General features: G+C 43.3%; 2 pseudogenes; both read right to left on the reverse strand.

Annotated features, from left to right (window-relative positions):
• Positions 1-2,497: 2,497 nt before the first annotated feature.
• Positions 2,498-3,590, reverse strand: LOC101426635 (trafficking protein particle complex subunit 3-like; annotated as a pseudogene).
• Positions 3,591-5,063: 1,473 nt separating this feature from the next.
• On the reverse strand, positions 5,064-5,875 carry LOC101428232 (large ribosomal subunit protein uL15m pseudogene; annotated as a pseudogene).
• Positions 5,876-12,553: the final 6,678 nt, after the last annotated feature.

A 12,553-nucleotide genomic window follows, 5' to 3' on the forward strand; every position in this document is an offset into this window, starting at 1 on the left:
GACTGGGATTGCATTGACCTATAGACCAAGCTGGGAAGAACTGACAGCTCAACAACATTGAGTCTCCTGTCCATGAACATGGACTCTGTCTGTTTATTTATATCTCCTTTGATTTCTTTCATCAGAGTTTTAGTTTTCTGCATGTAGATCTTATACATGTCTTACTATATTTATACCTAAGTCTTTTTGTTGGTGCTAGTGCATGTGAAGTTGTATTTTTTATTCAAATTCCACTTGTCTATTGTTGGTATATAGGAAAGCAATTGATTTGCAAACTAACCTCATAGCCTGTGACCTCGTTATAATCACTTATTAATTACAGGAGATTTTTTGTTGTTTGTTTTCCTGGGGTTTTTTGGGGGGTGGATTTTCTACATAGACAACCATATCATCTGTAAATGAAGGATTTCTTCCTTTCCAATCTGTTTCGTTTTTTTAGTTTCCTGTCTTGTCGTTTGTGCTAGGACTTCCAGTTCGAGTGCACGGTGCACATAGCATCTCCTACCTGCCAAGCCTGACCTGGCCTCCGCTCCCCTCTATGGGCCTCCCCCCCAATCACGCTGAGGGTTAGAACCTTTAACACTGCCCCCCCAAGCACAAGGGTCTTGAGAAAAGAGCACATATCCAGGTGTTTTCCAAAAACTTGCACATAAGACTCGGTATTCAGGGGCCGTGGTCGCCCATCCCTGTATAACCTAGAGAGAAGCTGCTACAGATACAGCCACACGGGAGTGAACGTCCTGCCAGTCCCACTGGCCTCTCGAGGCGGCTGCAGCGTTCTAGACTAAGTTCCCTCACAAACACAGGACTGATCAGTCCGGCATTCAGAGCCTCTGCGGAATCTCCACAGGCGTGTGGGACCATCTGGGCAGTCTCGGCTGGGTCTCCCCCTACTTCTTTTTCATGGTGAGTCCCGGAGCTGTTTCAGCAGGGCACGACAATAAGAGCAGACATTCTTTATCAAGGTGAGGAAGTTCCCCTCTATTTCTAGTTGGCGGATTTTTTTTTTAATATGAATAGGTATTAGATTTTGCCAAATACTTTTTCTACATCAATTGATTTAACTTTTCTTGAAGGGTAATGCTGGCCTCATAGAATGAGTTAGGAAGTGTTCCCTCTGCACAGGGATTTTTAGGTCAGTGAAACTCTTCCATGTGATATTGTAAAGGTGGATGCACAGCGTCATGCATTAATGAACATCCATAGACCTGTACAGCACAAAGCATGAACCCCACTGTAAACTGTGCACTTTAGTTAATAACGTACCAATGTTGATTTATTGATGTAACAAATGTACACTAATGCAAGATATTAAAAATAGCAGAAATTGTGGGGGGGACATAGGAACTCCTTGTACTTTCTGTAAACTTTTCAGCTTTGAAAGTGCTAAAAAATGCTCTAAAAATAGTGTCTATTTTAAAAAAACAAATAGGTATTAGGCTAGAAAGCACAGAGTGGGGAGTTGAGGGCAGGGGTGGCTGGGGGAGAGCTCAGCCCGGAGCACAGGCAGGAGCAGAGCAGCTCATAGTGCTGGCAGCCTCGTCTCTGACTTGTCACTCACTCGTGTCTTTTACCTCAGGACACCGTTGCAGACAATCCTGTGAGAACGGGATGGAAAGTCACTGCTCAAGTCTTGATCTTATTTTTCTCCTGTCATGTACTTTCTTGTTTTGGTTCATTTTTTCATTATTGAGCTGTTTCACCTTTCAAATTACGAATACAATGTAAGAACCCTTGTTCTATGGAGTAACATAGTTATATTTTTGTCACTGTTGAGACCAAGTTTAAGTTTTTTGAAATTTTTCTCTACTGTGGTGGCAAATTCAAGAAAGCAATGTCATCACTAACTAGCACACATTGTTTCTTTCATATCTATATGTGGGCACGATTCATTTATCTTCCACGTGGAGGATTTTCAACATACCATTTTCATTTAAAAAGCTGCTTTTATCACTGTTTCTTTTTTCTTCCATTCAAGAATGTGTCTTTATTGAAGAGTTTGTAAGAAAAAAGGATGGACCCTCTGTAAGAAGAGATGTTGCCTCCAAACAGCAGGAAGGAGAGACCCGGGAGGCTTCCCAGAAGTCGGTGTTTCCAGCATGACTGACTCCCCTTTCCTGGAAAGCTCTAGAGTGTGTCACGCCACTGATAGCAATTCCTACCCACACCCCTCCTCCCTCATCCCTCCACCCCACAACCCTCCATTCCCTTTCTGAAGGCCCAGGGACAGATATGTCAGGCTCACCTCTTAATGGGGTCAAAGTAAGTTTTGCTCTAGAAAATTCAATCAGGAATGTAAAATGGTTTTAAGTTCTTTCTAGTCCAGCCAAGGGCAATTATATCCTACCCCTTTGAAGGGAAAGGGAGTAAAGAATTTCCCTCCTGAATGTGCATACTAGTGAGGCAAATGGACTATATCACAGTCTGCTTCTTATTTAATGAAGAATGGAAACAAGGTTAGAAGAATATATAGCATCCGTGGAAGGAGTCACTGAGTTCTAGAGGACAGAGGGAGCACTGAGGGTTTCTGATTCCAACAAGTGCTCCTGTTGGCCACTCTGAAGTCCTGGAAATGGTCATTCCTCTCCAGCTGGGAGATTGTCCTCAATCCGCCTGATGACCCTCATCTGCATTTCTATCACACCATCCCCTTTCAGGGTGTCCTGGACAAACTTGGCCTCCACAGCCATCTGGACCTGGGGGACAGTGGGAAAATAAAGGGGCAGCTGTGTAGCCACAGCCTCTGGGGCACCACTGGGGATGGGGCTATAACTGGCTCACCGACCACAGCCAAAAGAGGGGCTGATTTCCTGCAGGCATCCTCTAGGGACAAGACTGCCAGATCCAATGTTCCCTTCAGAAGACAATGGCCCCAGCCCACAAGGATAAACATGGCAAAGAACAACCAAGAATGCCACTAAATAAGCCAAGATGGGAATGGATACTCCTAGGGCTTGGGGGCTGACAGCACCACCTCCAAGAGAGAAAGGTTATCACCATGTGGCATCAACAAGTTTGGATCCTACACACTAGCTGCATCATCATCACAGGCAGAAAAGCTCTGGGGTAACCCAAATGCCTTTCATTTCTTTCTTTCTCATTCATTCACTCAAACATTTATCATGCCCCTACACTTCCAGTGTCCTAGAAGGTAAAGAGCTGCATTCACCATCTCCAAGGCTTCCCCCAACATCCCACACAAGAGATTGGAATAAATAAGGGATGAGTGGTTATTAGGAAGTTTCACAAAGTCCACCAAGGGCTTATATTCCAAAATGAGGGAGAATTCATCACCAGCTGGGCTCCAATTGGTGATGCTCGGCATGATGCCCAAGTACAACTTAAATGCCACCTTGGCAATGACATCCAGTTTCCTAAAAGTCATGGCACCTTCCAACGTTTGACCATGCCAAGAAATCTTCAGTCAGTCGGACTCCAATGTTATAACCCATTTTGTCCAGCTGTTTATTCACAACTTCATCATTTTCATAGTCCTTGCATAACTGGGTGACCAGAGCTCCATAGGTCAGGGTGAAGTGCTCAGAGCTCATTTTCTTGCTCTCGGTACCACGGTTCGCCTACCTTGACATGGTGCTGGCAGCCCCACCCTGCCTATCACTGTTTCTTGAATGTTGTTTATGTCTGTCTCTGCTTGAGGGGCTGGACACTTCCCTAAGAGGCCCTACGATGGGAACCCCTCCTCGTGCTACGTCAGATTAGGGCTCAGTTCCCTGCCCTGTTCTCACCTGAGCAGAGAACTTTAGTTTTCTAATTAAGCATTCATTTTCTTAGTGTTTTTCCCTTTGACCTCAGTTTGTAAATATGCCATATGGATCCCTTCTTTATCATACTGCCTTATTCTTCCTTCTTTTCTTTCTGTACCAATTCCCACCCCCACCCCACCCCCGATGGCTCCCTTGTCTGTTCGTTGTCTGCTCATTTTTTTTAGGAGGCTTGGGAACCGAACTTGGGACCTCCTGTGTGGGAGGTGGGTGCCCAACCGTTTGAGCCACCTCCACTCCCTTTCTGTACCAATTGTTTTTTATATATATATTTATTTTTAATAAACCATGTCAAGGAAATGAAAATTTCTAAAGTTTGATTGATTATATTACACAATGAATATATTTCCATTAGTGTTAGTGAGGTATCAAATGATCAAATCAGTTGATCTTTATTAAATATAATTATTTGTGTGTTTTAGCCCTAATCACAATAAAGACTATAATCATGTAATCTTATATTTTTCCTAAGGAAATCTCATGGATCCTGCAGCCCCTATACTCTTGGAGTAAACTGCTCAGTAATAGTTATGGAAACTTTTAATTTTGATTTTTAAAAAAGTTTAGCTGTTATTTCATTAAAAGTGTGAAATAAAATGATGGTTGCTACTTTCCAACTATGTAATACCTAGAAATTTTACTCCCTGTTCATGTTTCAAAAATGGACCACAAAATCTATAAGCCAAGTAGTTATAGCCTTGCTCTTGTATTTATCTTAATCAGGATATAAGTCATGTTCATAGATGCACCTTGCCATCTGAACATCCATTGGTGCTTTAGAATAGTAAAGAAGAAGCAGCAGACCCTCTCTTCTGTATACTTTTTTTAAAAGATTTATTTCTTTATCCCCCCCCCCTCATTGTTTTCCCCTTGCTGTGATCTTCTGTGTTTGCTTGTCTTCTCTTTAGGCAGCACCAGGAACCAATCCTGGGGCCTTCCAGAGTGGGAGAGAGGTGATCAATCTCTTGAGCTACCTCAGCTCCCTGGCCTGCTGCATCTCTCCTCACAGGCCAGCTCTCCTTCACCAGGAAACCCTGGAATCAAAATCTGGACCTCCCATATGGTAGGTGGGAGCCCAATCGCTTGAGTCACATCCAATTCCCTCTTCTGTATATTTCTTGCCTCAGAATGCAAAACTACTTTAAAGTGTGTATTTCTTTTTTTTTAAGATTTATTTTTATTTCTCTCCCCTTCCCCCCCCCCCCACATCCCCATTGTCTACTCTCTGTGTCCATTTGCTGTGTGTTCTTCTATGTCCACTTGCATTCTTGTCAGTGGCACCATATATCTATGTCTCTTTGTTGTGTCACCTTGCTGTGTCAGCTCTCCGTGTGTGTGGCTTCACTCCTGGGCAGGCTGCGCTTTTTTCGCACGGGGCAGCTCTCCCTGCTGGCTATGCTCCTTGTGTGGGGGGCTTCCCTACATGGGGGACACTCCTGCATGGCACGGCAGTCCTTGTGCCCATCAGTACTATGCATGGGCCAGCTCACCACATGGGACAGGAAGCCCTGGGTTTGAACCCTGGACCTCCCATATGGATTGTAGAAGACTGTTGGAACAATGGCACCATTTTTTTCAATTGCAGCAATGGGTAGTTCTGAATCCAACTGTACTTTAACATTCAATTTAGCTTTAAAGGTGTCAGCCCCCTCCTCCACCAGCTGGACACCATAATCCCTTTTAAGGGACTGGCCACACCTCTCCCATTGACAAACTGGGTTGTCAATAGGTTGAGGAGGATCAATTCAACCCAAATCAATAAGATACTGCAGTTTACTGAGACTCAGAGGCTGACATTGGCACCTGAAGCTGTGCCCTTCATTAAGCCCATATTTTGGAATTCAGATGTAAAAATGGAATCTGACCCACCTCAGAGCCCAGTCAGGGCTGAGTAATTCTCTGCCTTTCTCTTGTATGGCCTCTGCCACATTTCCTACCTCTTCTCCAACCTTTGGTCTTCTCTGTGGTTTCCTGGAGCTGGGATTCACCTTTAGGTTGGCAAGGCTGACCCAAGGCAGGGCCCTCAGCAGGTCCGGTGCCCCAGGCCTACCGCCCCACAAGGGGCCCACCATGACATGCAGACACAAAAAGTTGTACCAATTTTTAGTTTTTCAATTTACTGTCAAACTTTACATGATTATCATAACTAATTTCCACTTTTATATTCCTCAGCTTGATATATCTATGCTCATACACTTAATTTCTACATTGTACATATGCTACTTTCAAAGAAGCATCTTGAAACAAAGTACTTGTTTCATAATTGTTGAAGAATGACTGATTTTTCTCCCTAAGCAGATGGCCAAATCAGTTCTACCATTGCTGGGATTTTGGTTTTGAAGTCAGCTTCCTCTAGGTTTTTGGGTATGTTACATTAAAAGAATTTAAGAACATACTGGCTTAGTTAGGCCAGTAGTTTATTGAGAATATGGGAGAACAGAAATGGGAGAAAATAACAGATTATGCATCCCCAGTGTAGGTACAGGCTATTCCAGGCAGAGAGATTGGTTTGTCGTTACTTTTTAAAGTATTATTCCTCCGCTTGCTATTGTCCAGGGGAGGGGTCCCCACTGTTTGCTATTCTTGTTACCAGATTCTATCTAAGTTATTGGCTATGCTGCAGAAGTGAATTTCAAAACCACACCGGTGAGTTAGGCCAGTAATTTATTCAGGTAGGGAGGGAAGAGAAATGGGAGAAAATAACAGAGCAGGGGTTCCCATGTAGAAAGGGGGTGAAAAGTGATAAAGAGGGCTGATTTACAGGCTACAATTCCCCATTATAGATTATAAGTCTCCAGGTTTACTTGCACGGCCACATGCCAGAGGAAAAATAGCAAAATGACACAGAGGACAGGTGTGTCATTTTTGTCATAGGCAAAAGAGCAAGGCGAGAGCCTATGCTCCAGTTTGTGCCTGGCTTTTAAACTGTTAATTATTCCACCCCTTTGCTAACGGCAGGGAGGGGTTCCAGCTGTTTGCTGTTTGTGTTGCTTACTCCACTCATCAACCCCTTAGTGAGGACCCAGGGATAAAGTGCTTAGGGAACATCCAGGACTTTTCCTTGCCCCCAGGAAGAAGTCTTTGTTCTGGATAGCAGAACCCTGGGGGTGGGTCTTCCAGCAGCCGTCTTGGGGGTTCCTGATGTCCACGTGGACTCTCTGCCAGGTTCCAGATCCATCTATTAATTCCCTATCTTACTAGCCTGCTTCAGCCCCCCCCTCAGAGAGTTCTACACCTTCCATCTTAAAGGGGTGCTGAGGGAAGATGATCTTTCTTCTGTAGCTGCTCCCTGCTGTTAGGGGCTTGCAGACCCTACTTGACAAGGTGTAGAACTCTCTTGCTACTCTATCTCGACTGGAGGAAGATAGATCTGGCATTCTGTGTGAAGCTGAATGAAGTCCCCACATGGCTAACAAGATGTTGATCTTGGAAGGAATAAATTTAATTAGAATTTTGAGAATTCACAGTCCCACTAAGAGGACACTGGACCACAAGTGTAGAAAAGGCCGGTGTTTATAAAGGTTGCATTTCCTTGACATCAGTGGGTTTTTTGTTCTCTCTCCCCTTCCCACTCCCCCACCCCCAGTTGTCTGCTCTCTGTGTCCATTCGCTGTGGGTTACCAGCTGCACCGGGAATCTGTGTTTCTTTTTTTATTGCATCATCTTGTCAGCTCTCCTGAGTGCAGCACCACTGCTGGGCAGGCTGCACTTTCTTTTGCGCTGGGCGGCTCTCCTTACGGGGCACACACCTTGAGCATGGGGCTCCCCTATGTGGCACGGCATTCCTTGCACACATCAGCACTGCACGTGGGCCAGCTCCACATGGGTCAAGGAGGCCCAGGGTTTGAACCATGGACCTCCCATGTGGTAGGTGGACGCCCTATCCGTTGGGCCAAGTCAGCTTCCCCGGTGGATTTTATTTTGCAGGTTTTGAATACTGTTTAGGACTGTTTTAGAGTAATTTACATAGAGATGACATTTTTCCTTAAGGAAAAGACATACCCTTCCCCATGCCGCAGTTAGCATGTCAAGTGCCCTGCAATTTTGCATCACCAGAGCAGCAAGTCTGCTTGCTGTTTCAGAGCTTCTAAGACATGGCTGGTTTTATCTATGCTGTTAGTTAAATCTAGGGAGCAATTGAAATAGATAATGGGGTTTAATATAGATTGCCAACCCCAATTTTCGATGGTGGTGGTTATGCTTAAAGCCACTAAGAGGCGGATGAGAAGGGACATTGCCTTCTTAAAAAGAAAACAGACAAGGGTTTTTTTAAGGCGATGTTTGGTTTGTTCTCCCTCTAGCAATAGGCATTTGGGTTAGAGTTAGAGGGAGCAGCTGACTTCAACACAGACAATACTGAGCTTTTTCTTTTGAAGAGGTATTTTAGGCATCCAATGACCGGCATTTGTACATCCCATCAGGTGCTTTTTGTTAGCTGGCACTTTCTTGGGCAGCTGGTTTCATTCAAGATTAGAGCACCAAGTTGGAAATTTCTTTAATAGCTGTAGGAGTAATCAGAACTGCAGAGTAAAGTTTTTTAATATACTGATGATGCTTGTTTTTTTGCCAAGTTGTGATCAGAACCTGATTTTCAGGTCCTGGTTAAGGAAAAATTGCCCATGGACCATCTCAGAGGGGCTAGGCTGAAGTGGGTTCTAGCCACCTTGTTTGCTGTTTTGCTTCTGGTAGGAAAACACTTAGATCTGGTGGGATGGCATGTAGGTCTGCCAGTCCTTCCAGGGTATGATCCCTGCATCTGGACAGGGGGCTCTAACGGGGGAGGATAGTTAAGCCTCACATTGTTTGAGTTATTAACTGACAGGTGCTGGAATAAGGGGTAGAAGGGAGACCTGGGTTTGTGCTGCTGCTTTAGCAGTTGCATGAGCTTGAGAATTGTCCTTTGCTATAGCAGTGTCTGTTTTCTGATGCCCTGGATAATGCATAACTGCTATTTCCTGAGGTAACAGTATGGCTTCTAGTAAATCTAGGATTTCTTGCCTGTGTTTAATAGGTGACCCACTGTTAGTAAGCCTCATTTTCACCAAACAGCAGACTGAGCATGAAGAACAAGGAAAGCATGCTTAGAGTCTGTGTACATATTAGCCCATTTCCCATATTACCATTTGGGTAAGGACAATTAGCTTTGCCTTCTGGGCTGAAGTTCCAGGGGAAAGAGCTTTAGCATCTATGGTTTCAAATGGAGAAACCACTGCATAGCCTGCCTTTTTAATTCCTTCCTTAATAAAACTGCTTCCATCTGTGAACCATTCAATGTCTAAGTTTACAAGAGGCTCATTTTTAAAATTTGGCCTGCTCGAGTAGTTTTGGGTAAGAGTTTCAAGGCAGGAGTGGAGAAGGGGCCCCTCAGGATCTGAGTTTGGGCCCTCTACTGGTAGTAGCGTGGCTGGGTTAAGAGGCTGACACACGCTTATTTGTACTTCAGGGGTTTCTAGTAACTGAGCCTAGTATTTAATTAACCGGCTCCCTGTGAGCCACTGGTGGCCCCTGGCCTCAAGCACATCTTTTACCTGGTGTGGGGTGAGAACTGTGAGAGGTCACCCCCAAGTTAGTTTGGTGACTTTCTCAATTAAAAGGGCTTTGCCCCCACTGCTCTCAGGCAAGGTGGCCAATCCTTTACTTTACAAACATGTTCATTATTCAGAAAATGAAGTTTACCAGAACTTTTAACATGCATGTTCAGTGTTTTTCTGTACATGATCTAATGGAAAAGAGAACACATAATCATCAAGCATGTATCTAGAATAGGATAAAGGTACAGTACTTAATACTAATTAATGTACTACTCAATGCATAAGTTTTTCTTTGAGCTACAATTAATAGATTCAAGTTTCAGGTTTGCAATACTTAACACGTTATCTCTCCATGGGAGCAGGCCATAATGCCAACTGTGTTTAAGTTCTACTCACAGTACTCTGGTGATTATGGCTTCGCTTGGTATGTTCTTCACGCAGTGAGCAAGCTGCAGCATCGCTGATCCTAGAGAGAAGCTAAGAAGGTAGTTTCCAGTATTCCTCTGGCCTGGTGCATAGCGCTCTCTGGCACTATGGAACAGTGCCAGTCTGGAGGCGATATCCATTGTACATTTGGCTGTACTGAGCCATCATTGGCTGCTGCAAGAGTTTGAAACTGCAATGTAGTTTTCCATTGACTTCAGGAGCACAACCAGAGACATAGTAGATATGTTCATTGTTTGAAGAGTCTGTGACCAGCCTAGCCAATAACTCATATGAAGAGGCAACCTGCAGTGTATTGAAGGCATGGTTTGAATGCCCAAGAGTTTGACAATGCTGAAATCTATCCCTTGATTTTTATTTACCTTTCAGACATTTCCAATTTAATGTGTTACATATCAAATGACTTTGCTTATTTCTACACTTTTACCATGAAGACATTAGCAGGTATTTTACTTTAGCAGTAGAGGAAAACCTATTTTTCCCATTTTTAAAATGAAAACTGAAGATTCCCAATGGAATCAAGGTAACTTTTCATTACCACCACTTGAATATGTACATTGAGGTGACTTTCAGACAGGCATCATTGCTATGAAGTTACTTTTTGCCATTAATATCAGTCTAGGTTTCTGATTGGAAGATGCTTTTTACAAACTCTTTATAATTGACCACAATCACAGACTGGCTAATTTACCTGAGATTACAATTAGCAACCAAGGGAATTTACTTTATGCATTTAAGAGAGGGCAGACCTACAGTTCTTTAACTTAATTTCATTAGATATGAACTTACCATTTTTATTATTTGTTAATTTGATATTATTATTCTGATGTATGAAGTTACACACTGAGCAAATAAGCAGACACAAATAGTTTGAAGAAACACAACTTAGTTACTTGAAACTTTCATTTTTTACAAAATAAGTTTAACTGCAAAACATTTGAAAGATCTCCTGGAAGGTTTTTTTCTTTAATTTGCACTATGAGGGAAGCGGACTTGGCCCAGTGGTTAGGGCATCCGTCTACCACATGGGAGGTCCACAGTTCAAACCCCGGGCCTCCTTGACCCGTGTGGAGCTGGCCCATGCGCAGTGCTGATGTGCGCAAGGAGTGCCGTGCCACGCAGGGGTGTCCCCCACATAGGGGAGACCCACACGCAAGGAGTGCGCCCCATAAGGAGAGCCGCCCAACGCGAAACAAAGTGCAGCCTGCCCAGGAATGGTGCCACACACATGGAGAGCTGACATAACAATATGATGCAACAACAACAAAAAAAAACACAGATTCCTGTGCCGCTGACAACAACAGAAGTGGACAAAGACGATGACACAGCAAATAGACACAGAGAACAGACAACCGGGGTGGGAGAAAGGGGAGAGAAATAAATAAATAAATCTTTAAAAAAAAAATTGCACTATGACCATACAGTTTTGCACAATAATTTTGTTTCTTAACTAATGGCTTATAACCAAAATGTTCCCAATGCTTTAATACAATTTTCATTTGTTTCAGAACTTTATAAATATTTTACTTTGACTTTAGCAGATTTTGGATGAGCAAGACTAATCATATGTATATTCACTGAGGCACTGAAGCCTCAGGGAAACTGGTTTCTTTCATGAATTGCCACTTTTAGGAATCCAGTCGAGGCAGGAGGCCTCCTTCACTTCCCAGTCCTCAGAGATAGAAAGACTTCAGAGGCCACTGGACTGGGAGAGTGGATGTTCAACCCCGACGGTCAAGAATTCCACCCGGCAGCAGTTGAGTCCACACTTGGAGCCATGAGAGAAAGCAGGGTCACTAGTGCCAGGAGGGCAGGAGACAGGGATGTCTCAAACTTCCTTTCCCCTGAGCTTTAGGGGCAGAAGCTGTTATGAAATAACCATAGGCAAAGGCAAGGGGTGAGGCTAGGCTTGAAGTGGCCATAAACGAAGGTAAGGTCAGTTTAGAATTTACACTTACAGTAATAGGTTCAGGATAAATCCACCCAGTTATAATTTCAGTTATTATCCTTCTGCTATTTTATAATATAAATGCATCTATAAATGATCTTAACTCATAGTTATGGTTTTTAGTAAGTTTTTACCTTAAAGTGAATTGGGTACCTTCATTAACTAAGCCACAGAACTTTATTAGTAACAACTTTGTGAAGTTTCTCTGCTTTTCTAGCAATTAATTTCACTTGTGATTTATACATTAAACCTACTAGCAACAGTATTGACCCTCAAAGACTCATTCTCAGGTGACCTTTTACTGTTATCCAATTTTTAACAGGTGAACCCCAATTCTGATTTCCTAGGCACAAGCAAACTAAGTTAAACACAGATTTCAAAGTTGAACACAAGGTTATGTACAAATTAAAACAGAGAGAATTTGATACCTTTAGCATTTCAAGGAACTCTTTGACCTTAATTGATGGCACATGAAGCTTCTTTTATTTTTATCACTATTCACACCTTTTATAGGCACAACTGAGTTTAAACTGAGAAGTTTGAGGTTTATTTCCTCATTTCTTTAAGGAGACACAACATGAGGTTTCTGGACTTTGGATTTATCTGTTCTCTTTTTTCTTACACTGGCTTAACTGGAACTCAGGGTTCTGTGCAGAGGCTGCTCTTGGCTACACTGTGGCCATGTGGACCAGCAGTAGGCAGAATTTCCTGATTCCTAAGAGACTCCTACAGGGAGTTTGCTGGTAGGCTAGAGACTGAGCCCATTATTCAAGGAAGAATGAAGAAGCACCTTTTAGTCAACCTTTCTGGTGTCCCAGGATCCTAGTCTGACTAAATTCACCGCTCTG

The sequence above is a fragment of the Dasypus novemcinctus genome, chromosome 18 (genome assembly GCF_030445035.2).
Source record: "Dasypus novemcinctus isolate mDasNov1 chromosome 18, mDasNov1.1.hap2, whole genome shotgun sequence".
Lineage (NCBI taxonomy): Eukaryota > Metazoa > Chordata > Mammalia > Cingulata > Dasypodidae > Dasypus > Dasypus novemcinctus.